Source organism: Pongo pygmaeus, chromosome 4 (assembly GCF_028885625.2).
Source record: "Pongo pygmaeus isolate AG05252 chromosome 4, NHGRI_mPonPyg2-v2.0_pri, whole genome shotgun sequence".
NCBI lineage: Eukaryota > Metazoa > Chordata > Mammalia > Primates > Hominidae > Pongo > Pongo pygmaeus.
The window spans coordinates 30,328,962-30,356,619 of NC_072377.2; the positions used below are offsets into that span (position 1 = coordinate 30,328,962).

Below are 27,658 nucleotides of genomic sequence, written 5' to 3' on the forward strand. Positions count from 1 at the left end.
CTGGTAAAGTGTTATATCTGGGTGTGTCTGTGAGGGTGTTGCCAGAGGAGATTAACATTTAGGTCAGTGGACTGGGAGAGGAAGACCCGACCTCGATGTGGGTGGGCACCATCCAGTTGGCTGCCAGCTGTGCTAGTGCAAAGCAGGCAGAAGGTGGGATAAGCTGGCTTGCTGAGTCTCCTGGTTTTCACCTTTCTCCTGTGCTGTATGCTTTCTGGTCTTGGACATCAGACTCCAGGTTCTTTGGCCTTTGGGTTCTTGGACTTAAACCAGTGGTTTGTTGCAGGCTTTCGGGCCTTTGGCCATGGACTGAAGGCTGCACTGTTGCTTCCCTACTTTTGAGGCCTTTGGACTCTGACTGAGCCACTGCTGGCTTCCTTCCAACTCAGCTTGCAGACGGCCTATCATGGGATTTTACCTTGTTTTTGTGTGAGTCAATTATCCTTAATAAACCCCTTTTCACATATACATATATCCTATTATTTCTGTCCCTCTGGAGAACCCTGACTAATACACTTGGTTTCTATTCTGTCGGTCAGCATTGTTTTAGGAAGTTATCTATGTTATTTTGTCAAGCCATATTATTTACTTTTACTCAGTTCCATATTTCATTTTATGATTCTGTTATTATTAATTTTTCTTCTTCACTGATAATAAACAGTGAGTTGTTTCCGGTTTCAGACTATAATAATGCTTTATGAACATTGTCGTACATGTGTATGTGTGTGCAAATGAGTGTGCCCATACATGCATTATGTTAAGTATATATCTAGGAGAGATGTTTCTAGCTATACCTAGAAAATGTGTGTTTTCAGCTTTAATAGATAAAAAAAAAAAACATTTTTCAAAGTAATTGTTCCAGTTTGTACTTCTACCAGCAATGCCAGCAACGTTTGGTGATTCCAGTTGATCCAAATCCTCCCCAATATTTGTGGTTTTTTAAATTTTATTATTATTATACTTTAAGTTTTAGGGTACAATGTGCAGGTTTGTTACATATGTATACATGTGCCATGTGGGGGAGGGATAGCATTAGGAGATATACCTAATGCTAAATGACGAGGTAATGCGTGCAGTACACCCAGTATTTGTTATAGCCTATCTTTTAAATTTTGCTTATTTTAGTGCTACATTACTGCTGATATTTTCACTGATATTAATCAGGACCAATCAAAATATGTCAATTTTCTTATATGACTAAGACCACATGGAGAAAAGAGAAGTAAGTAATTCTCTTTTTTATTATGCCTAAATGAACATTTGACTCTTTTTCCTATCAAAACAAATAGTATTTCTAAATCTTTAAAATATTCATGTAAAAGAAATAAAGAAAGTATTATATATTTGATATCACAATACAGATGTTTTACTTTGAATAAAGAAGAACTGATTTTGACAGAACAAATTTTTATTCATAGCTTTGAGAGGATTTTTTTAGTGTGATGAATTATAGATTTAGAGTTCCTGACTTGCCTGTTCTTGGAATATTTTTAGAATTATGTTTGTATTCCCAGCTTTCTTCCCTCTCTTATCTGGATAGTGATAGCGCTTTTGAAAGAAGCATGCACTCACAACAACATTGTAACTGGTTTACTCGAATACTAGAGGTATATTTTATGGACAATTGAGTAATTTCATATCAGTAGACATTTACTACATTTATCAGAACTCAACTAACACTCACAAAAACAAAATCTAGTAATAAATAATTAATCTAAGCTGCATCTCTTTCATGTGTCTTTGCATTACAAGTTTGATGATAATACTGTGAAAAAGAAAAGTACAATAACATATAAAACCTGTCACTGACTTCTGCAGTTGCTTGATAAATACATGAGTAGGTGAATTGGTGTGTGTCTGTTCATATATATTTAATGATAAGTAAAATGTAATATAAAATAGTCATATTATTTTGTGTTATATTGTACTCAGCCCCCAATTTTATTAGCCATTGAATTAGTGTGTGTCTGTTCATATATATTTAATGATAAGTAAAATGTAATATAAAATAGTCATATTATTTTGTGTTATATTGTACTCAGCCCCCAATTTTATTAGCCATTGATACTAATTTCAATAAAACTACAAGTTAGAATTCTGAAGTGACTTTATATTTTTCTAGTAAAATGAGTTTTCTATTTCCAAGTTTCTCTGCCAATTAACATTCAGACACCAATATCCATTAATCTTCTGATTGTAGCTAATGATTCTTTATTTTGCTTTGGTATTTTACAAATAGAGTTCAATTTTTGATTCTTCTCTAACACGAATCATTCCTGAATAGTTATCTTACATGTAAGGTGACTTACATGTTACACATAACACACCCAAACATCAACAACCTTTAAGTGAACCTCTCTGAACAATGTTAGTTGTCTGATCTGTCTAATCAGTACACCTAATATTTTTTAACTTGAAAAGTATTATAGCACATATGCAAAAATGTGTTTGAAATCATCTGTTAAAGTACAAAATAAGATTGTAAATGCATTTACTTAACAACCAGGTGAAGAAAAGAATTTATCATACACCCTAGAAGCACACTGTTTTTCTTATTAGTGTCACCATTCCTTTCTCCATAAAGTTAATCACTCTATCTTTTTTTAAATTTATTATTCTCCTGTTTTGCTTTATACTGTTTTCCTTAGGTGTGGTTACCACACAGCATACATGTATATGAGTGTATGTATGTGTGTGTAGAATAATATAAATGGGCAATGAGGGAGGTGTTATTAAAAACTGAAAAGATGAACATCCATGTAATGCAGTGGTAAATTATTTGATGAAAATAATTTGGAAAACACATAATATACATCTAGCATAAGTAACAGAGTTTGGAAATAAGACTGTTAGTGGTATGGTATGTCTTGGTTTTAACTAGCTACATTTGAACAAATTTTACAAGAAAAGGATGAATGCAGAAAAAAATATGGTTTAGTTTTCATGAAGACATAAAAGAATAAAGAAAGTGCAGTGATTCAAGGACATTCACGTTCAGAATAAGCAACTAAGGAAAAACACAGGGCAGAAAAGCCTTTGAACAATAAATGTCATTAGAACTCAGCTTTGAAATAAAAATTAAATCCAGTGTATAACTTTAACCCTTGTTAAGACCTCTGGCCAAAATCAAATGATGCCTGATAAATCATTTTATTTCCCAAAAAAATAAAAAAATAAAAAATAAAAAATTAGCATAAGCCTGCCCCTTTTTGTTTCACATCTTGATAAACATATGGTAATTTCTGACCCTTTTTCAATTCTGTGAGTATAAAAATGAATGCCATTATAGTTTTGATTTTCATTGCCATGGTTGCCAGTAAAGGTGACCATTCATTTGTAAATTAATGGACCATTTGTTTTTCATTTTTGGTGAAATTTGTGTAAGTACCTTTAGTCCTTTTTTTCTTTCTTAATGATATATAACATTTTTGTTTACATTCAGTTTACTTGTGTATTGTCAGATCACATGGGTTAAAATAACTTCTATATTCTATTACATATTCCTTTTCAACTCTAATTATGGTGCCCTATTCTGGATTTAGAACCAAAGTTCTAGAGTTTAATATAGTTGAATTGTTTAACTTTTGTTCTTCAAAGAAATAAGCAATTGTCTCACCACAGTTTATTGAAAAATTATGATTTCCCCAGTGATATGCAACAGTGTATCATGAGTAATGAGTCAGATATTCTTTTCTAACTGGCTGCAGTGTATCTCCCATTCCACATGCTCTCCTATGATGTTAACCTTGACACTCCCTCATTAAGAAATAGTCTATTTCTCCTCCCTCTTGGGACTTAGTTGGCCCTGTGAGCTGTTTCTCTAACAAAACGTGGTGGAATAACATACAGTTTAATGTCTGAAGTTGGGCCTTAAGAGATCTACAGTTTCTTCCTTCATTTGGCAATATCCCTTCTTGGGACCTAAATTTCATACTTGCTTAAGAAAGTCTGAGCAATGACGTGGAAAGACCCACATAGGGATATTAGGTTGGTGCTAAAGTAATTGTGGTTTTTGCCATTAATATACCACCCGCTTTTGCTGACTGTCCCAGCTGAAATACTAGTAACCAGAGAGTATCAACTCCAAGCCACATGAATGAGGATATCTTAGCGTTTCCAGACTTTCATGGACATTCATCTACATTATGTGAACCAGAACAAGACCAACCTGTTGTAGATATTGGTTTAAACCGCCAAATATTGGAGTGGGTTTGAACACAGCAATAAATAACTGAAACAGACGTTAGCTCTAGTCAAATTTAAATATACTGTGAAATATTTTCTCAGTTTGTCTCTGGACCGTTGATTCTATACTATGTTCAAGTCTCTAATCCCTGTTTCAATGCCATATTTAATTACTTCTTCAATATTAATTTTGAAATCTTACTAGATTTTTAGACATTCTTATACTTCTACTCTAGGAATAAATATTCTTGAACTTTTTTCCTCGATTAAAAATTGTTAGATTATCAAGACTCTCAAAACAATTGAAATTTGTATAAAGATTTCATGTTAATGCTATATGTATAAATTTACAGATAGGGTTTCAGAATTTTGATTTATCTTCATTTTTAATCATCATTGAGGTTTTTAAATAGAATAATGGCCCGGAGTGGTGGCTCACCACTCCCAGCAAGTTGGGAGGCCGAGGCAGGCAGATCACAAGGTCAGGAGTTCGAGACCTGCCTGACCCACATGGTGAAACCCTGTCTCTGCTAAAAATTTAAAAATTAGCCAGGCATGGTGGCATGCGCCTGTAATCCCAGCTACTCGGGAGACTGAGGCAAGAAAATTGCTTGAACCCGGGAGATGGAGGTTGCAATGAGCCAAGATCATGCCATTGCAGTCCAGCCTAGGTGACAGAGCGAGAATAGAATTGTATAAATGTTTTCACAAATACATTAACAATCTTTTATTTAGATTTATTCCTAGATACTTTATATTATCAAGATTAGTCTGTTTTGTGTTTCCATTTTCAAACTGTTGCTAAAGTATAGAAATGGAATTGATATTCTGTATATATACAAAATTTACACTTATAATACTTTCTTACTAATTTATTATTTTATTTCTATTTTCTTGAATTTAAATATTTTCATAAATGCATTAACAATGTTTTATTTAGATTTATTCCTAGATACTTTATACTATCAAGGTTAATTTAAGTATGTTTTGTGTTTTCATTTTCAAACTGTTGCTAAAATATAGAAATGGAATTGATATTTTATATATATACAAAATTTACACTTGTAATACTTTCTTACTAATTTATTATTTTATTTCATTTTCTTGAATTTTAAATTATAATTATACATGTAAATAATTTTTCTATCTTAATTAAATTACTAGGACCACCACTACAGTATTTAAAATATTGATTGACTGGGTATGGTGACTCAACCCTGTAATCCCAGGACTTTTGGAGGCTGAGGCAGGAGGGTTGCTTGAGCTCAGGAGTCTGAGATTAGCCTGGGCAACATGGCAAGACCCTGTCTACAAAAAAATTTTAAAAAAATTACCCAGATACAGGGTCCCATACCTATACTCCCAGCTATTTGAGAGGCTGACATGAGAGTACCCCTTGAGTCCAGGATTTTGAGGCTGCAGTGAGCTATGACAGCCAGGGCAACAAAATGAGACCCCCATTTCTGAAAAAAAGAGGAATTGGTGATAGTGGGCACCCTTATTTATTTAGTTCATTTGTTAACGGGAGTGGTATCAATATTTCATTATAAAGTGTTTTTGCTGTAGATCTGTAAATATTTCTGTCATGGTATTGTATTCGAAGTTTTAGAAAATAACTGAGAAATTAAATGGAAACAACTGAAATCCTAGTATGAAATAAAACTACATACCATTTGCACTGTATTAATATATATTTAATAAAATATAGATATTTTAAAATCCATTTAATAAAATTAAATAAGGTTTTCAAGATAGTAAATATATATGTGCTTTATGTCTCATTTCCAAAATTGTATTAAAATTACAAAAAAGTAAATATAGACATTGATAAAATGGAATGAAAATATACTAGAGGACAGAATGTTATCTGCAATTCAAAAAGTTTGGTAAGTGACTAAAGAACATAAGTTGGCCGGTTTTATATAATAGACAAGCCTAAGAGAAGAAAAACACATCCACAGATAAGCAAATGTATGTAAGCAGACTCCATGGCATTCATTATGGTAAATAATTGTTGTTGTTTTGATTAATTATGACATTAATTATAGTTACCATATTATTATTGAGATGAGTCAAGCTAGTCTGCTCCTTACCTTTTCCCTGCTACAGATGAAAAGGTCTTGAAGAAGGAGAACCTGTCCCAAGCATTTGTACCCAGGACAAAACTAGAAAACTTGTCTTCAAAAATTATATATTGACAATCTTGATATGAGCTCAGAATCCTAGTGTATGAGAAAATTGCAAAAATAAGACGTTTTGCATGAAGAGCGTGCGCACGCGCGCACGCGCGCACACACACACACACGGTCACACACACACACACACACAGTAATAAAGGCCAAAATTTTCCAAAGAGAAATACATTGAATTTTTTGCATCAAGGAAAGCCATAATTATTTGATATATATTTTAAGAGTTTCCCAAGCCTAGCAACTTGTTCTTTATTCACAAACTGATAGAGATTCCCAACCCAGCTGTGTGCTAGAATCATCCAGATAACTCTAAAATACAGCAATGCCTGGGACCTACTGCTAAAAATTCTGATTCAAGAGGTCAGATTGAGACATGAAAATCAATATTTTGAAATAGCTTTGCAGGTGATTTTAAGATATAGCCAAGGCTGAGAATCATTGCAAAGTCATTATTTGGAGGACCTTCCTTTTTTGTCTGTGAACTTTGTGTTATATTGGCTTGTGGGGTTATGCTGCCCAAAGAAGAAACACACATCCTTTTATTTTGTTTAGTGATGGTGACTCCGCTCAAGCAAATAAAACCAGGGCCCCAGATATTTTACAAATGCCTCCCGCTTCTTGTTACTATAACAAGGTGCCCTCTCTTAGTGGAAATGAACAAAACCACGCAGCTCTTAATTTATTGAGTTTATAAGATTGTGTGGAATACAATATTCCTGCTGAGCTTAAGGGCCTGGGGATTTACTTAAAGAATTAAATCAGAAGATGCCCTGCCATGGGACCTGTTTTGAGCAGCATGGAAAATTATAAAATTTAGGGATTATTGCCTTTTTGTGTTCATCAATCAACCTCAAAATGTTTATCATGAAGCTGCATCACATCTTGTCCGAAATCTTGTAAGTAGGAAAACGGCAGATTTGAATGGATCAGACACCTGTAAGCAGCCTGGAATCTGATTTTCAAATCTACAAGTAAGGTAAATTCCAGCTCATACATTAAATTATTTTAATATGTTACTGACATTTTATAAGCTTCATTAATTTATATCTTTCTGCACGTAGCCTTCTATTTCAGGAATTAATTGGTGAGGGGCAAAGTGACTTCAAAATATGCATTCTAAAGTACATGTGCTACAATCAAATTAATTAAATTATTTTTTCACCAATATTAAAGGACAATGACACAAAACTCTCAACAACAACAACATCTAAAAAAGGAAGGACAAAGACGCATCCTGCCAAAAAAATTAAATTTAAAAAAAGAGACATTTCATAAAAGTAAAGAATATCAATAAAGCCGGACTCCATTTTTTAAATATTTAGATGCTATTTAGGAAAATATTAGTAAGGATATGCTTAATTGAATTACTTTGAATAGACTTATGAAAATTTATATATGTTATATAATTCTAATAATTAAAATTAAATATCCAAGTGCGAATACAAAACATTACTAATAATATGCAGCAATAGCTATAGGAGCCACTGAGTAGCTAATAGACTGTTTTTAATATCAATTGAATACTTCCCTGTGATATGTACTATAAACTTTAAAGATGATGGTTTTCATCTTTCATACTTACATCCATAGCACTTGGCTTATGTTGAACCTCAGAAAAGTTTCAATTAAATTTCCGCACATACATGTCTTTCTCCTCTCTCGATCTTAAACACATTGTGAATATGTCTTTATCCCTGTTGGGCAGGGACAAAGTGTAGTGTCGCATTATCCAATAAATATTTACTGAATGATTGTGTGAAAGTAGTCAGTGAACAAATGTGTGTGTTTGTGTGTGTGTGTGATCTGTGTTGCCTAAATTTTGTATAAACTATTATATAATTTTAATTTTAAAATTTAAATATGGACATGCTCCCTAGGAAAATACATAGAAAAGTTCAGGTTATTTATATCTCTGAATCTAATTCTATTGATATACATTTCCATATTTATTAATATAGTAAACTAAATTAAAACTATTATGAAGCCACATTAATATCTTATTTTACAGAAACAATACATTCATGCCCATTGATTTTCATGTCATTTTAATGTTTTCTAATTGTTATTATTTTCAAGTCAAATAAGGTTTATTTGCCTTTACCAAGGCTTTATTTGTTTTCAACACTAAAATTAATCACATTAAACCTTAACAAATCTTCTTGCTCTCTCCTTTTAAAAATTATTATCTGATAGTATCAGACAGAACTTCGTGGTCTTTTTTGTGAATTTTCATTTTGTTTAGTATGTTTTATTGGGCATTTACATGTAATTCTAACATTAAGATACACTATTAGGTGCTGCCTTGACATTTGATGAAATGTGAAAAGACCTGGAATGGACTCATCACAATTCCCCTCCCCCTCTGCTCCTTCAGTTAGATAAAATTTGTTAGCCAAACAACCCTCCTTTTTGAGGGAACCAGGCTAGTTCCTACTTACACATGAGTAGTATGTTTCAGTTCCTGGCAGACAGTGGAATTGTTCAAACAAGTCAGTTACATTCTTCTGTGGATGCCAGGGATCACCTCATCCTCTTTTTGCTGCAGAGAATGCCTTATAAAGTTTCCAGTTATTCCTTTTCTTCCCAATTTCAACTGCCATGTGGCCCTGCATTGTGTGTTCTTGCCTCTCAATCTGTGAGTATAGGTGACTGGAAAAATACTGTGGATTTTATCTGTCCAGTGTAGGGCATTGAATAGTCAACTATCCCCAAAATCCAAGGCTAGAAAGTCTTCTCTCAATAATAAGATGAATGGAAGGTAATTAAAACAGGATTTCTTTTATAAAATATAAAGGCTGGTCCTTGCTATGTGACTTTTATTATCATTCTATCCTCAGCATGTAACAAGTAAACTAGTGGTTAGTATTTTTAAATAATGTAGTTAATATCTGAAATATAAAGAAATAGATTCTTAGAAATAAAAAGAACAAAGCTGGAGGCATCACATTACCTAACTTCAAACTATACTACAAGGCTACAGTAATCAAAACAGCATGGACATGCTACAAACACAGACACATAGACCAATGGAACAGGTAAGAGAACCCAGAAATAAAGGTGCATATCTACAACCATCTGATCTTTGGGAAAGTCAAAAAAAACAAGAAATGGGAAAATAACTCCTGTATTAGTCTGTTTTCACACTTCTGATACAGACCTATCTAAGACTGGGTAATTTATATGGAAAAAAGGGTTTAATGAACTTACAGTTCCATATGGCTGGAGAGGCCTCACAGTTATGGCAGAAGGCAAGGAGGAGCAAGTCACATATTACATGAATGGCAGCAGGCAAAGAGAGAGCTTGTGCAGAGAATCTCCTGATTTTAAAACCATCAGATCTTGTGAGACTCATCACTATCAAGAGAACAACACAGTAAAGACTCACCCCTATGATTCAATAATTTTTCATCAGGTCCCTTCCACAACATGTGGAAATTATGGGAGCTACAAGATGAGGTTTGGGTGGAGACACAGAGCCAAACCATAACATTACATCCCAGGCCCCTCCCAAATCTCATATATTCGCATTTCAAAACCAATCATGCCTTCTCAAAAGTCCCCCAAAGTCTCAACTCATTTCAGCCTTACCTCAAAAGTCCACAGTCCAAAGTCTCATCTGAGACAAGGCAAGTCCCTTGTGCCTATGGGCCTGTAAAATCAAAAGCAAGTTAGTTATTTCCTATATACAGTGGGGTTACTGGCATTGGGTAAATACAGCCATTCCAAATGGGAGAAATTGGCAAAAATAAATGGGCTACAGGCCCCATGCAAGTCCAAAATCCAGCAGGGAAATCAAATCTTAAAGCTCCAAAATGATCTCCTTTGACTCCAGGTCTCACATCCAGGTCATGCTGATTCAAGAGGTGGGCTCCCATAGCCTTGTGCAGCTACACTCCAGTGGCTTTGCAGGGTATAGCCCCACTCCTGGCTTCTTTCAAGAGCTGGCATTGAGTATCTGTGGCTTTTCCAGACACATGGTGCAAGCTGTCAGTGAATCTACCATTCTGGGGTCTAGAGGACAGTGGCCCTCTCCTCACAGCTCAACTAGGCAGTGTTCCAGTTGGGACTCTGTGAGGGGGCTCCGACTGCACATTTCTCTTTCATACTGCCCTAGCAGAGGTTCTTTATGAGGGCCCCATCCTTGCAGCAAACATCTGCCTGGGCATCCAGGTTTTTCCATACATCCTCTGAAATCTAGATAGAAGTTCCCAAATCTCAATTCTTGACTTCTGTGCACCTACAGGCTTAATATCACATGGAAGCTGCCAAGGCTTAGGACTTCCACCCTCTGAAGCAACAACCTGAGCTGTACCTTGGCCACTTTTGGCCCCAGCTGGAGTGGCTGGGAAGCAGGGTGCCCAGTACCTAGGCTGCACACAGCACAGGCACCCTGGGCCCGGCCCAGGAAACCATCTTTTCCTCCTAAATCTCTGGGCCTGTAATGCAGCAAAGGTCTCTGACTTGCCCTGGAGGCCTTTTTTCCCATGGGGATTAACATTTGGCTCTACAAGTGCAAATTTCTGGAGCCAACTTGAATTTCTCCTCAGAAAGTGGAATTTTTTTTCTATCATATCGTTAGGCTACAACTTTTCCAAACTTTTATGGTCCGTTTCCCTTTTAAAACTGAATGCCTTTAACAGCATTCGAGTCACCTCTTGAGTGCTTTGTTGCTTAGAAATTTTTTCCAACAGATACCCTAAATCATCTCTGTCAAGTCCAAAGTTACACAAATCTCTCCAGCAGGGGCAAAATGCTGCCACTCTCATTGCTAAAGCACAAGAGTCACCTTTGCCTCGGTTCCCAACAAGTTCCTCATTCCCATTTGTGACCATGTCAGACTGAATTTCATTGTCCATATCATTATCAGCATTTTGGTCAAAGCCATTCAACAAGTCACTAGGGAGTCCAAACTTTTTTCATTTTCCTATCTTCTTCTGAGCCCTCCAAACTGGGTCCCTCCCAGAATGCATGGAAATTATGGGAGATACAAGATGAGATTTTGATGGAGACACAGATCCAAACCATATCAACTCCCTAGTCAGTAAATGTTGCTGGTATAACTGGCATAATCAAAAGATTGCAACTGCACCCCTTCCTCTCACCATACAAAAAATTAACTCAAGATGAATTAAAGACTTAAATGTAATCCCTAAAACTCAAAAAAACCCAGATGAAAATCCAGGAAATACAATTCTGGACATAAGAATGGACAAACATTTCATGATGAGGAATACAAAAGAAATTGTGACAGTAGCAACCAACCAAACAAACAAATGGGACCTAATAAAACTAAAAAGTTTTTGCACAGCAAAATTTGCTGTGCAGAAATAAACCATTAACAGAGCAAACAGACAACCTACAGAAAGAGAGAAAATATTTGCAAATTATGCATCCAACAAATCTATAAGAATGGGAGAAAATATTTCCAAATTATGCACCCAGCAAGTCTATAAGAAACAGACAAATTAGGAAGCAAGAAACAAACAACCCTATTATCAAAAGGGCCAAGGACATGAACAGACACATCCCAAATGAAGACACATACAAATCCAAGAAGCATGTGAAAAAATGTTTAACATCACTAATCATTAGAGAAATGTAAATCAAAACCACAATGAGATATCATCTCACACCATTCTGTATGACTATTATTAAAAAATTAAAACATAACAGATGCTGTCAAGATTACAGAAAAAAAGGAACCCGTAAACACTATTAGTGTAAATGTAAACTAGTTCAGCCACTGTGGAAACCAGTTTGAATATATCTCAGAGAACTACCATTTGACCTAGCAATTCCATTATTGGATATATACCCAAAGGAATATAAATCATTCTACCATAAAACGCATGCATGTATATGTTCTTCACAGCATGATTCACAATGGCAAAACCATCGAATCAACCTAGATGCCCATAAACAGCAAACTGGATAAAGAAAATGTGTTACATATACACCACAGAATACTATGCAGTCATAAAAATAATGAAATAATGTCCTTTGTAACAACATAAATGGAGCTGGAGGCCATTATCCTAAGTGAATTAATGCAGAAACAGATAGCTAAATACCACATTTTCATTTATACCTAGGAGCTAAATGTTGAGTACACATGGAAATAAATAAGACAACAATAGATACTGGGGCCTACTTGAGGATGGAGGGTGAGAGGAGGGTGAGGATTGACAAATGACCTATCAAGTACATGCTCACTACGTGGGTGATAAAATAATCTCAATGCCAAACCCCTGCAATATGCAATTTATCCACATAACAAATATGTACATGCACACCAGAACCTAAAATAAAAGCTGGGAAGAAAATAACATTATTAAATGAGACACTGGCACATTTCCAATCATATTAGATGATATTAAAATTATCATATGGATCAACTTTTCTAGTACAGAAGAAATAAATAGTGTTACATTAAAAAGCTTTCAATAAAATGCTAAATAATTAAAGGGCAACTGATCTGAATAAATAAAGAGATATCAACATGAAAGATGAAATCCTAAAAATTGCAGAGGATATATAGCACATAACAATATGACAAAAAGGTTAGGAACTAGAAAGGGTCAAATCCAATAGGGTCAAAATTCTCATTAAGTTTTCAAAAGAGAAATTCCTCAAGAAAATAAAGATGTGAAAATAAGAAGTGAAAAAAGGAGCAAGTATTCACATTGAAAACAAAGTAGCAGTCTGTTAACAGGTACATGTTTGAAAAACAAATGTGTTACATCTAGTCTATGAAATAATACACATAAGTTACAATTACACCCAAGTATTGAAAATTGGATGTTTTTCCATCATGTTTATTAATACAGGACAAGATTCAGAGTACTATAAATAAAATTATACTAGGTTTTTAAAACTGTAAGAACAATCTCTATGCATTTATATTATACACATATTTGCACATGGTAATATAAGCCTGGAGAGAACTATGGTCACTCACATACACCAGATCACTAGGTTTGGTTAACAGAAGGATGAGAAAGAAGAAATAAATGTTATACAGTTTGTTGACTACCTGTGCACAGAAGTTAATAAACATGGGAACCCAGCTGAGTGTAAGAAAATAAAAATAAAATATTGTGTATATAAACCACATCTTCTTTTTCTATTCCTTAAAGTTGTTTTCACATCTTGGCTATTGTGAATAATGATGGAATGAGCATGAGAGTGCAAGTATTTCTTTGAGATCCTGATTTCAATTATTTTAGGAAAATATCCAGGAGTCAGATTACTAAACCATATGTATTTATTTAATTTTTATTTTTGATGAATCTACATAATGTTTTCCATTATTCTAAGTGAAAAAAGCCAATCAGAGGGCAATTAAGGTGTGATGCTACTGACATGAGGTATCTAAAGTAGTCAACCTCATAGTAGGAAGTACAACAGGGATTGCCAGGAGCTAGGGGAAGAAATATGTGGAGTTACTATTCAATTCATATAAAATTATATTTTTGTGAGATTAAGATGAGTTGAGAAAGAAGGTAAGATGACGAACTAGATACAAACAAGAGGAATAGCTCCCATGAAGTACTGAGACAAATGGCATGCTTTTAACAAATCTTCAGAAAGAAGGTGCCAAGAGGGGACAGAGGGAAGACACAGAAGCTGGACTGATGGGGGAGAAAGCTGGGAACCCTATACAGCCTACTGCATGCTGGGACTTATTTTTGAACCACAACAGTTTTAGGGGAAGATATGAGTAAAACTGGAAAAGAGCAACTGTCTCTCACCAGGGGCATCTGGCACCATGGCAGGAGGGGACAACTCGACCACCATGGACACTTGAGGTGGCTGGGAGAGGTGCTTAGAGAAGTGGTGGGGCAGGAAACCAGCTGATGTGGAGCCCAGAGGGCTTGGTGCAAGAGCATCTGTAGGGGAGCAGTGATAGGGATGGCCATTCCCCTAGGCTCAACTTGCTCCCATAAAAGACTTTAGCCCTAGGGGAACTGTCAGACCTAATCTCTGAAGGGTGGTCTTGCACATCAGACAGAGCTGGGCCAACTTGAGCACTCTTTGGTCTCCTGTCCTCCTGGTGCCCCAGCCTGGCCACATCTACTTACAGGAAAGTCTTGGGTACCTGGGAGCCCACACTTTAGCTTCTGCACGAGGGGACCCTGTCTGACTGGTGGAGAGCTCCTGGAAGGCAGCTCCTATGACCACACACCAGCCCACACATTCTCTTCCCATACAAAAGCTTCCCCAAGCCCATGGCAACTTCCCACATCACTTTGCTGGCACATGTCTGCATGGGCAGGTTTTGTTTTACTTGCCCCACCAGCATGCAAGAATGCAGCATGCCCTCCAATCCCACTGACCACCATTGCAGAGGGAGCCTTGGCAGGCAAAGTGCCAGCAAGCCCTGCCCCCACCAGCACCCTGCCCTTAAGCTAAGGCTGCACAAAGGACAGGGGATCCTCTCACACCCTGAGCAATCATTCCTGCTTGTGGGGCATAGAGAAGGCATCTAGACCTGTGCTGGCCAGCACCTTGATCAAAGCCCACACCACCTCCAGTGCAACAGTGTACACAGACTATAGCAGGAGCCCCTGTTCCCCCCAGATGCCTTATTTCTGCCATTGTGGTGAATGCCCACAGGCAGGCATGCACCCCTGCATTTGCTAGCACTCTGCTACAGCTGCTGCACCTCACCCTTACAACCCCTAGCACAGTGGACTCCAAACCTTGAGGAGCCAGAGAACAAAATTGGAGCCCAGTACATGTCCTTCAGATTTAGAGCACACAGCCTAGGAGTTGAGAGCTGAATGCTGTCCTGCTAAAACCTCCCATAAATGAAGCCAGTCTGCTGAATCCACCTCATATCACAATCAAATCCTCAAGGTCATAAAATGGGATAAAAGCAAAGAAAATCTAAACTTCAGCAACCTCAAAGATTGAAGGTAGATAAACCCAAAAAGATGAGAAAGAATCAGTGCAATAAAACTAAAAACTTAAAAGGCTCAAGTGCATTCTTGCCTCCAAATGACCATATTACCTCTCCAGCAAGGGTTTGGAAATGGGCTGAGGCTGAGATGGCTGAAATGACAGAAATAGAATTCAGAATATGGACAGGAATTATGTTCATTGAACTATAGGAGTATGTTGTAACCCAATGCAAGGAAGGTAAAAATCATGACAAAGCATTGTATGGGGTGACACACAAAATAGCCAGTATAGAGAAGAATGTAAACAACCTGAAAAACACACTACAAGAATTTCAAAATGCCATCATAATTTTTTATAACAGAACAGACCAAGGTGAGAAAAAATTCCCAGAGTTTGAAAGCTGGCTTTCTAAAATAGGACAGGCAGAAAAAAATAGAGACAAAAGGAAGAAAAGGAATAAACAAAACTTCAAAGAAATATGGGATAATGTAAAAAGAGTGAATCTGTGACTGATAGGTGAATCTGCAAGAGATGAGGAAAATTGAACCAACTTGGAAAACATATTTCACGGTAACATGCATGAGGACTTCCCCAACCTAGCTAGAGAGGCCAACATTCAAATACAGGAAATGCAGAGAACCCCAGTAAGCTACTTATCTACTTGGGAAATTATCCCCAACACCCAATTCTCCAATGTCAAAATGAAAGAAAAAATATTAAAGGCAGCTAGAGAGAAAGGTCAGGTCAACTATGAAGGGAAGACCATCAAACTAACAGCAGACTTCTCAGCTAAAACTCTACAAGCCAGATAAGATTGAGGGCCAACATTCAACATTCTTAAAGAAAAGAAATTCCAACCCAGAATGTTATATTTGGCCAAACTAAACTTCTTTAGTGGAGGAGAAATGAAATCTTTATCAGACAAGAAAATCCTGAGAAAATTTGCTACCATTTTTTCAGGAGCTCTTCCTAATGGAAGCACTAAATATGGAAAAGAAAGACTATTACCAGCCACTACAAAAACACACTGAAGTACACAGATGAGCAACACTATAAAGCAGCCACATAAACAAGTCTGCAAAATAACCAGCTAACATCATGGTGACAGGATCAAATCTACACATATCAATACTAACCTTAAATGTAAATGGGCTAAATGCTCCAATGAAAAGACAGAGAGTGGCAAGCTGGATAAAGAATCCAGACTCATTGGTATGCTGTTTTCAAGAGACCCATCTCAGGCAATCACACATATAGGCTGAAGATAAAGTGATGGAAAAAAACCTACCAAGGAAATGGAAAACAGAAAAAAAGCAGAGGTTGCAATTGAAGTTTCTGACAAAACAGACTTTAAACCAACAAAGATTTTAAAAGACAAAGTGGAGCATTACATAATGTAAAGGGTTCAATTCAGCAAGAAAATTGAACTATCCTAAATATATATGCACCCAACATTGGAAAACCCAGATTTATAAAGCAAGTTCTTAGAGATCTTTAAGGAGACTGAGACTCCCAAACAGTAATCATGGGAGACTTTAGCAGCCAACTGACAATATTAGACATATCTGGACTTGATAGATATCTACAGAACTCTGCACCGCTGAACAATAGAATATACATTTTTCTCAATGCCACAAGGCAGATTCTCTAAAAATTGATCCATTAATGGAAGTAGAACACTCTTCAGCAAATGCGAAAGAACTGAAATCATAACAGTCTGTTGGACCATGGCACAATCAAATTAGAAATCAAGACTAAGAACTTCACAATACTATACAGTTACCTGAAAACTGAATAACCTGCTCCTGAATAACTTTTAGGTAAATAACAAAATTCAGACAAAAATCAAGAAATTTTTTGAAACTAATGAGAGCAAAGATACAACCTACCAGAATCTCTGGGACATACATAAGGCAGTGTTAAGAGTGAAAATTATAACACTAAATGCCCACATCAAAAACTTAGAATGATCACAAGTTAACAATCTAACATCCCAACTAAAAGAGCTACACAGCCAAGACCATACAAATTCCAAAGCTAGCAGAAGACAAGAAATAATGAAAATCAGAGCTGAACTGAAGGAGATTGAGATATAAAAAACATTCAAAAGATCAACAAATTCAGGAGTTGTTTTTTTAAATAATAAAATAGATACACCACTAGCTAGATTAATAAAGAAGAAAAGATTGAAATAAACTCAATGAGAGATAACAAGGGGGATATTACCAGTGACTCCACAGAAATACAAATAACCATCAGAGAATATGGTGGGCACCTCTGTGCACATAAACTAAAAACTATAAAAGTGATAGAGAAAATCCTGGACACATACACCCTCCCAAGACTTAAACAGGAAAAAAACTGAATCCATGAACAGACCAATAATAAGTTCTGATATGAGCAGTAATAAATAGCCTACCAATTAAAAAAAGCACAGGAACAGACAGATTTGCAGTTGAATTCTACTAGATGTACAAAGAAGAGCTGGTACCATATTACTGAAACTATTTCAAAATATTGAGGAGGTAAGACTCCTCTATAACTCATTTTATGAGGCCAACATTAACCTGATACCAAAACATGTCAGAGATGCTACAACAGAAAAGAAAACTTTAGGCTAATACCCTCAAAGAATATTGTTGCAAAACTCGCCAACAAAATACTCACAAGCCAAATCCAGCAGCACATCAAAAACCTCATCCACTATGATTAAGTAAGTTTTATCCCTGAGATTCAAGGTGGATTCAGCATATGCAAATTATTAAATGTGATTCATCACATAAACAGAACTAAAGACAAAAACTACATGATTATCTCAACTGATGCAGAAAAAGCTTTTAATAACATTCATGTTAAAAACTCTCAGCACACTAGGTATTGAAGGAACATACCTCAAAATAATAAGAGCCTTCTATGACAAACCCACAGGCAATATCATACTGAATGAGCAAAAACTGGAAGCATTCTCCTTGAAAAGCAGCACAAGACAAAGATGCCTTCTGTCACCACTCCTATTCAACATAGTACTGGAAGTCCTGAACAGGGGAATTAGTCAAGAGAAAGAAATAAAAGGCATCAAAACAGAAAGAGAGGAAATCAAACTATTCTTGTTTACAGACAACATAATCCTATATCTAGAAAATCTGAGAGTCTCAGCCCAAACATCCTTAAGCTGATAAAGAATTTCAGCACAGCCTCAGGATACAAATTTTATGTGCAAAAATTACTAACATTTCTATACACTAACCACAATAAAGGCAAGAATCAAATCAGGAACTTACTCTCATTAACAATTACCACAAAAAGAATAAAACACCTAGGAATACAGCAAACAAGGGAGGTGATAAATCTCTACAAGAAGAACTACAAAACACTACATAAAGAAATCATACATGACACAAACAAATGGACATTCCATGTGCAGGGATAAGAAGAATCAATATTGTTAAAGTGGCCATACTGCCCAAAGCAATTTATACATTCAATGCTATTTCTGTTAAACTACCACTGAGATTCTACATAGAGCTAGAAAAGACTATTTTAAAATTTATATGAAACAAACAAACAAAGCCCAACTAGCCAAGGTAATTCTAATAAAAAAAAAAGAAAAAAGCAGGAGGCATGATGCTATCCAACTTTCTAATATATTACAGGGCTACAGTAAACAAAAAGGCATGTTACTGGTACAAAAACACATATATGGACCAATTCAATAGAATAGAGAACCCAGAAACAAGACCACACACATACAACTAAAGAAGCTAAAGTGGCTGCATTGTCTGGGGTATATATCCGGGGTTTATCAACTTGCATCAGGAAAATTTAGGACACAGACACACACGAGGAGTTTAGGAGTAAAGGTTTAATAGGTAGAAGAAAAGAGAAAGAAAAACAGCTGTGTGTATTGAAATAGAGAGATCTTCCAAGTGGAAACGACCAGTTGGTGATTGAGGCATCAGATTTTATAGTCCTGCTTGAAAAGGTGGTGTCTGATTTACATGGGGCTCACAGATTGGTTTGATCAGGTGTGACATTTACATAGAGAGTGGGGAATGCTGGTCACCCCACCCTAATCTTATTATGCAAATAAATTCTCCCCTTGGCCAGTGCCATCTCGTCTGCTTTTTACTGTACACATGGCTGGCAGAGAAGGGAAGATGGATCCACCATCTTGAACATATCTAGTCCCTAATTCCTGCTGGCATTCACCTGTGCAAACCCCAGCTTGCTTGTCTATGTCTTCAGCATGACTTTACAGGCTGCTGGTCTTTGTTAGAAAATGATTTTGGGCTGTTTCTCGTTAAAAATTATAAGCCTTACTGAGGACTCCCATACCCTTACTAGCTACCTAAGGGATTTCTTCTTGACCCTATATCATTTCCCATTCAGGAGTGGTAACCCTAACTGCTATTACTGACTGTTTGGTGACCACTATTTCTGGCTACTTCTTGCTAAAAACGGGCGTCGAGTTGAGGCAACAGCTAGGACTCCTCCAGGGGTCAATCTAAGGGGTCTTGGAAGAAAGGCATGTCAATATGTGGTTTGACCTGCAGCACCACTTGTAGTTTGATTGCTTCTAAGTGACAGAAAACAATTCAAATTATAGTATTGAGTAGACAAGGTCTAAACATTAATATAAGACATATGAGCAAAAGGGGGCTTAATAATGGAGCTAACCAGTTCCACAAAGAAGACTGTAATTCATTAAAAAGGGATTGTGGCCATTCAAGGCTGAAGCCTGAATTTTCTCTTAACTTGTCAATGATTTAACTTTATATTTAAGCACTTGTTGATTTTCTTCTACTTGACTTGAGGTGTTGATCCAAAAGCAGCATGTTTCATTTAAGATTGCACAGGTATCCCCTACCTCAGCTATAATGACATCTAGCACCCATCTACTCTGTGCTACTACTAAGGCTAAAGAGTCTATGGATTGTTATTGTGCTTCTGTGACTCTTACTGTTGCCTTCCATCCTCATTGCATCATAATGGAAATATTAAGTACTGACTTTAAAGGGGAGGAATACTAGCAAACCAGAAGTGGTCTCTGATTATAGAATTTCCCATCCATGGTCTTTCTAAGATGGGATTGTCATGTGCATGCCCTCTCCAATCTCCTCTTTAAGTTAAATCTCTATATGAGGGGCATGGAAATGATAGATATCTTTGTTAGGTGTATCTGAGATAGTGCACTGTATAAAAAGAACCTAGGTTAGGGATATCCCCAGATGATCCAGACATGTCAGTGGAATTTAAAAACAATAGGTTGAGGACCACTGCTACTATGATGCATGTTCCTTACCAGTGCAGGGAAGATTAAGTGTACCTAGGAGCCACAAAGAAAATATAATCCTGACCCTTGAAAAGATGGTTCTAAGTTGTGACTTCTGAGGGACATAGGTAGACACTTCTCATATCTGAGAAGCTTTCTCCCATTAGATATAGTAGAAGCATCTTTGGAACAGGGATTTCCATACTCAGGATACTCATTTGCAATGCCATTTGGAATATTACATGCTAAGTAAGAAGGGTTCACCTGACAAATGGAGTTTTGACAAAATAGGGAAATAATATGGCCTGGCCAATATAGCAGATAATTTTTGTGGCAAGGACTGTCAGTCCAGAAGTCTCCAATTTTCCTGCAGGCTTGTAGGCCACTACTATTAGCAAACATCATACAAGGATCTGGAATTCTGTGAGGGCACATGTTGGGAAAGACCCACAAGTTATTCCTTACATTACAGTCAAAGGGGTTACTTAGAGCATGCCACTCCCATTGGGACTTCCAACCAGAAGGAGAGGCTAGATTCTGAAAGCCCCCCACCCCCATTAGAGCTTCTGATCCTTTTAGATCACCCTTATTCCATCCTCCTCCCCAAATGTTTGAACTATCAGCAATTACAAGTGTGATGTTATAATATTTGAGCTCTCCCAAATATCCCAAATATTGGTCTTTCCCCACGCTTTTAAAGCAGAGGGAGGCATTTGCTATTACCCGGTCAACTTTTCTTAGCCTGAGGGTGTGAAGCTTATCTTTAGGGAGAGTGTTCTTTGGCACTGGGGGCAGAGTATTTTCCTAAGAGAAGTTAGTTAACTAACTGAAAGCATTCCCATACCGTGTCCCATTTATGCCTGATAGGTCTTTAAGGGCTAAAGGTAAGGCTAACAAAGGTAATCCTAAAAGTGTAAGTTCCAGGTCATTGAGAGGTTCCTCAGTGTTATTGAACTGAGAAAAATGCTCAAGGCAGACCCAGTAATTAGTCTTGTTGTACAAATGGGCCATGGCTGATATTGTAGGAGCTGAAGGGAGTGATGTATAACTAAATCTGATAAAAAGTCCTAGCAGACTCAGTGATAGTAAAACTTATATGTACCCTTCTTTTCAGTAACTTTTATCCCTGCAATTATGTGTCGAAAAAAGCTTCAATATTTGATAGCATACATTGAGAGAAAAAGTAGAAATGACTGAATGGTGGAGATGGAACTGAGTAAGATGCATAGCCCTTGCTTATTTACTTGTCTTATGATTTTCAGCTTAAGGTCTTCTATTTCTCCACATTTGTATCCAAGATGTTCCTCTGAGCTGTCAAGTGTTGCTCTCTCAGCTTATTCAGGCTTTGACTCAAGTGTGATGTATCCAGGAGTTGATACCTGTAATTTTTACTGCTAAGAGTGTTGAAAAGAGAATGGTGTGAGAACCTTCTCAGTTTGGGCTTAGGGAAGGAGAGAGAGAGAGGGAAGAGATTTTACCAATACCAAATTTCTTGGGTTAAATAAAGATGGTCCTACTTCTTGGGGCTGAGCTTCTGATAGTTGTGTTAATTCCTGTTTAAAGTGAGATGTTACAGGTTTAAACAATTCAGAGGTCTCTTGATCTAATAAGAAATCATTGGTGAGAAATGGCTATCTATACAGGATCTCAAAAGGGCTTAGACCTAACTAACTTTGAAGGGGTGTTTATTACTCGCAGTAAAGCCATGGGAAAAACAGCAACCCAAGAAAGGTGAGTTTCTTGGGGCAGTTTCTTGAGGTGTCTTTTGATGATCATTTGTCTTCTCTACCTTTGCTGAGGACTGGGGTCTCCAAGTGCAATGGAGATGGTAATGTATGCCTAGTGCCTTTGAGTATCCTTGTGTGATGGCTGCCATAAATGAGGGGCTGCTGTCACTTTGGAGGTACTTAGGTAGACCAAAATGGGAAATAATTTCATTCACTAACACCTTTACTACCTCAGAGGCCTTTTATATATGGCATAGAAATGCTTCTACCCAATTAATGCAAGTATCTACCCATACCAGGAGGTACTGGATGCCCTATGCCTTTGCCACGTGGGTGAAGTCTATCTGCCAGTCCTCCCCTGGATAGAGTCCCATCCTTTGGGTTTGAGGAAGAAGAAGCCATCTTTTCCGGGGATTATTTTTCAGACAGACTTCACAAGCATTAACAATCTGTTTTACTGTTCTTAGTAAATTCTCTCCTGAAAACAATCTCTGGGCACCTTGATAAGTTTATCCTTTCCCAAGTGAAAAGCTTGGTGAAGGAATTTAGGAAATTTTCCCTAACTGGAGGCTGGAAAGTGGAGCTTGCCATACTCTTGCTGCAGCCATCCTGAGGGCTGGAAGGTGTACCCTCAAGAAATAGCCCATTCTATATCTGTAGGGGAGTACTGAGGCTTGATTTCTCTTAAGGAGCCTTCCCAGATGTGAGGGGCTTGAAGTGTGTTGATGTCATGAGGATTTCTTGCTGCTGACTTGGCTGCCTGATCAGCTAGCTTGTTTTCTTTGGCTATTTCACCTACTCCCTTCTAATGTACCTTACAATGCATCACTGCTACCTCTCATGGAAGGAAAGCTGAGATAACTCCTTGATGATATTTTATAGGAGATTCATTGGCAGTAAGAAAGTACCTTTTTTTTTCCAAATGGCAGCATAAGCATGGAGAACCAGGAAAGCATACTTGGAGTCAGTGTAAATATTATCTATCTTTCCCTTGCTTAACCAAAATGCTCTTGTAAGAACTATCAGTTCAGCTAGCTGAGCACTTATGCCTGGAGAGAGTGATCCACTTTTAATAAAATTATTCAAAGTGACTACTGCATCTCCTACTTTATGGACTCCCTGCTCTACAAAGAAGCTTCCATCTGTGATGAGGGCTCAATCTGAATTTTCTAGTGGGAGGTTCCCAGAGATCTTCCCTGGCTTCATAGGTCTGTACCACAACTTATTCACAGTCATGTTGAGGCTCCCCAGTTCCCATGGGAAGGAAAGTGGCTGGGTGTAAGTGAGAGCAAATTTCTAACAATAAAGACTGATATTTAAGGAGCCTATTGTCTTTTAACCAAAAGGCTTCCCTTAGAGGACAATAATCTCACCACATTATATGGGGTATAAACAGTTAAGTCATTTCTCAGGGTTAATTTTGATCCTTCTGGGACCAGTAGTGCCAGAGTGGCAATGGCTTGGAGACATGCTGGTCATCCTATAGCCAGCAAATCAAGTTCCTCACTCAGGTAACCCACTGACTATTGAGCTGGTTCTCAACTCTCAGGGCCATTCCCTTCCTTTCTGGTACATACAGATTGAAGGCCTTTCTTATGGGAAGGCTGAGAGCTGGTGCCTTAAGTAGGGCCTGCTTTCGCTGGTTAAAGGTCTTTTGAGCTTCATATACCCAGGAGATGAGTTTTAGCTGCTTGAGTTTCTCTTATGAGGTGATACAGAGAGTGAGCTATCTCACTATACCCAGATACCCATAGCTTGCAAAATCCTGTAATGCCCAAAAATCCTCTTAGTTGCTTGACGGTTTTTTGGAGGGGAAAGGAGGAAATGGGCTTAATCCTTTCTTACCCTAATGCTCTGGTCCCTTCAGACAGCACTAAGCCCAGGTACTTTACTGAAGTTTTGCAAAGCTGGGCCTTAGATTTTGAAATCTTATATCCTCTGTTGGCTAAGGAATTAAGAAGAGTTTCAGTGCCTTCCTGAGAAGCTTCCTCAGTTGGGGAACAGAGTAGTGTATCATCCACCTATTGAGAAACTTAGACCTGAAAATGGAAAATATCAGAGAGGCCTTTTGACAATGCCTGTCCAAACAAATGAGGGCTATCTTGAAATTCCTGAGGCAGCACCGTCCATGATAACTGGGTGGTTTGGGCAGAGGGATCTTCAAAGGCAAACAGGTAATGGTATACAGAAGAAGGCATCCTATAAATCTAGGACTGCCAACCATTTAGTTCCCTCCGATATTTAGGTCAGCAAGATATAGGGATTAGGTACCACCAGATGGATTGGGACTGTGGCTTTACTAATGAGGCAGAGGTCCTGAACTAGTCTCTATTTCCCACTGGGTTTTGCACTCCTAATATTGGGGTGTTGCAGGGGTTTTTACAAGGTTTGAGGAGGCCCTAAATCTTCAGGTTATTAATAATAGCTTCTAGTCCTTTCCTAACCTCTGGCTTTAGGGCATATTTTTTCTGGTTAAGAAAAAAAGTGGGATCCTTAAGATGAATCTGGACTGGCCTAGTAGTTACTGCTGTACCTAGTCTTCCTTGAGTTGCCCACACTTCTGGATTCAAATTATCTTCCACCAGGGGGAGACAAACTGATTGTACTGGGGCCATAAGAATACTGGCTCCCATGTGAGCCAAAATTTCTCTACCTAATAAAAGAGCGGGGCCTTCTGACATAATTAAAAAGGCATGTGTAGGCCAGGCACCAGTGGCTCACACCTGTAATCTGAGCACTTTGGGAGGCCAAGGTGTGCAGATCACCTGAGGTCTGGAGTTTGAGACCAGCCTGACCAAAATGGGGAAACCCTGTCTCTACTAAAAATACAAAATTAGCTGGGTGTGGTGGTGCATGCCTATAATCCCGGCTGTTCAGGATGCTGAGGCAGGAGAATCACTTGAACCTGGGAGGTGGAGGTTACAGTGAGCCGAGATCACACCATTGCCTCCAGCCTGGGCAACAAGAGCAAAATTCCATCTCAAAAAGAAAGAAAAAAAAATTTGTAAATAGTAGGTTTCCCCATCTGCAACTAAGGGGTTGTGAAAAATATCAAACTAGAGTTTTTCCTGACATACGCATCATGGTTGTGCTATTGGAAGAGGAGAGGCATGGATTAGAGAGGAGAAGAGAGTGGCTGGCTCCATTGTCCAGAATGATATCTACTTTTCTTCCTTCATTTTCCAGAATTACCTGGGGCTCCTGTGCTGTAATGGCAGTTTGAGTCACTGGAGCCAGGGGTTTGTACCCCAGGACCCATCAGTCCTTATGGACCTTCTGTGAGACTGGTTTAGAACTCAGTGATTTTCATCTCCAGAAGCAATCTGATTTCCAGTGGTTCCCGCCACATGCAGGACAGGGTCATTGTGATTTCTTCTTCATGCCTGGGCACTCCTACTTAAAGTGTCCTGACTTGCCACACTGATAGCAACTAGCAAATGGACCTTGAGGATCCTGGACTTTGGAAGCCTGTAAAGCAGCTATTAGAACCTCTGTTCTTCTCTGTTGCTTCCTCTCTTTCTCCTGGTCCTCCTCCTGGTCCCCATTATAAAAGACCAAGATGGCCACCTTCAGGAGGTTCTGTAAGGTTCCATCTGATCCTATAGTCTGCTTCTGCAATTTTCTTCTAATATCAGGAGCTGCCTGTGTAATAAACTTGCCCTTTAAAATAAGCTGTCCCTCCACTGACTCAGGGGATAGGGAGGTGCGCTTTATGAGTGCCTCTCTGCCTTTCCATTAAGGCTGAGGGAATCTCATCTGGCTTTTGGTCTATCATGGACATTTTAGAGTAATTAAGAGGTTTGGCCCTAGTTCTTCATAGGCCCTCCAATATGTACATTAAAAATGGTTCCTTTTCCATTCACCTGTAGCATCATTGGGATTACAGTTAAGGTTGCCAAGAGGAACTACTTCCCTTCCTATTGGGAATGGTGTTTCCATTATCTCTTTGCCTTCCCTATTTTCTCCTTTCCTTTTATGCCTACTATAAAAGACACATTGCTCATCTCTGAAATTCTCTGCTGCCTGCTTCTCAGTTGCAGTTGGGGTTTGGCTTAGAAGCAGCATAACATCCCTCCATGAGAGGTCAAATACCTGAGTTAAATTTTGGTAGGCTTCTATATACCTATCAGGATCAGCAGAAAACTGGCCTAATTCTCCCTTCACTTGCTTAAGTTCCTGCAATGAGAAGGGAACTTGAACTCCAGTGGCATCAACTCCATTGGGCATTTCCTTTAGTAGTAAGAGTAAAGGTGGGGGAGTGGGAGATTTTAAAGATAGTGGAGGTGGAAGAGCTGGTGGTGTGGTTGGAGGTGGCCCCAGATAAGGGAGACTGGAAGGGCTGGGACACCCAATAGCTGTCTCAGATGGTTCCCCCAGAAGTTTCTTTTCTATTCTTGGGGAATCATTCCCTTTGGGCCCATCTGGTATGATTGCTAAAAGGGTTGGATCAATGCTTGCAAAGGTCTGGGTTGTCTCACAGGCCAAAGAAAGACTGTACATAAAGTACCTCAGACCTTTTGCCCTCAAATCTGCAGAAAAGATCTAATCAGATAACTTTAAATTAAGGCTCCTTTCAGCAGGCCAGGCTGGTTCAAGAGGATAAAAAGGCCATGCCCTCGTGCAAAAGAAAATAAGCCATTTTTTCTTCAAAGTCTCGGGGTCAAAGGAGTCCCAGTGCTTCTGAATGCATTCCACAGGAGAGTATAGGCTAAAGATGATCTGTTACCCATCTAGAAAGAGAAGTGAGAAGAAGGTGTCCCATTAAGTCTCCTTCCTTTTGGCATGAGCTAAGGTGGAGGGGAAGATAGTGGGAGTGTTGCCCCTGCTGTTTTCCCTCTGTGGTTCCTGGGTCCCGGCACCTTGTTGAATGTGTGCTGCCCATGGTTGCAGGTGTGACCCCCAGCCATGGGACCAGAGGAACTAAGCAATTGGGATTAGTCATGCTCACCCATGCAACTTTAATTCTCTGACTGTGATTTCCCTCTGACTTTCTAGACTTCTCTGACCTGCCTGGCTCTCCAAAAAAATGGATCTTGGGAGAGACTTTGTGACAGTTGCATTTGGGCAACTGTTTCACTTGCCTCCTTAATGGAAGACATGTGGTGCTTTGAGCTCTATACCCTGCTATTATAGCCTGTGCTAAAGCATTTACTCTTAGAGAATGGTTCTCATTAACTTCTGAACTTAAAATCTCCTGACTAATTAAGTACCAGTCTAATTGGAGGCAGAATAGGTGCCTTAAAAGAACATAGGGACCGAATGGCCGTTTTCCTGCTGATGGGACAGTATCAAGACTAAAATTTTGTTTTGGAGAATATTTTACTCCTAGTTGTTGAAGGCAGAATTTTCTCATTTATAGAAGCAGCATGAAGCCTGAT

General features: G+C 38.1%; 1 pseudogene; it reads right to left on the reverse strand.

Moving 5' to 3' along the window:
* The window catches only part of LOC129036156 (zinc finger CCHC domain-containing protein 10-like), an 82,050-nt pseudogene extending 55,270 nt beyond the window's left edge, over window positions 1–26,780 (reverse strand).
* Between the last annotated feature and the right edge of the window lie 878 nt (window positions 26,781–27,658).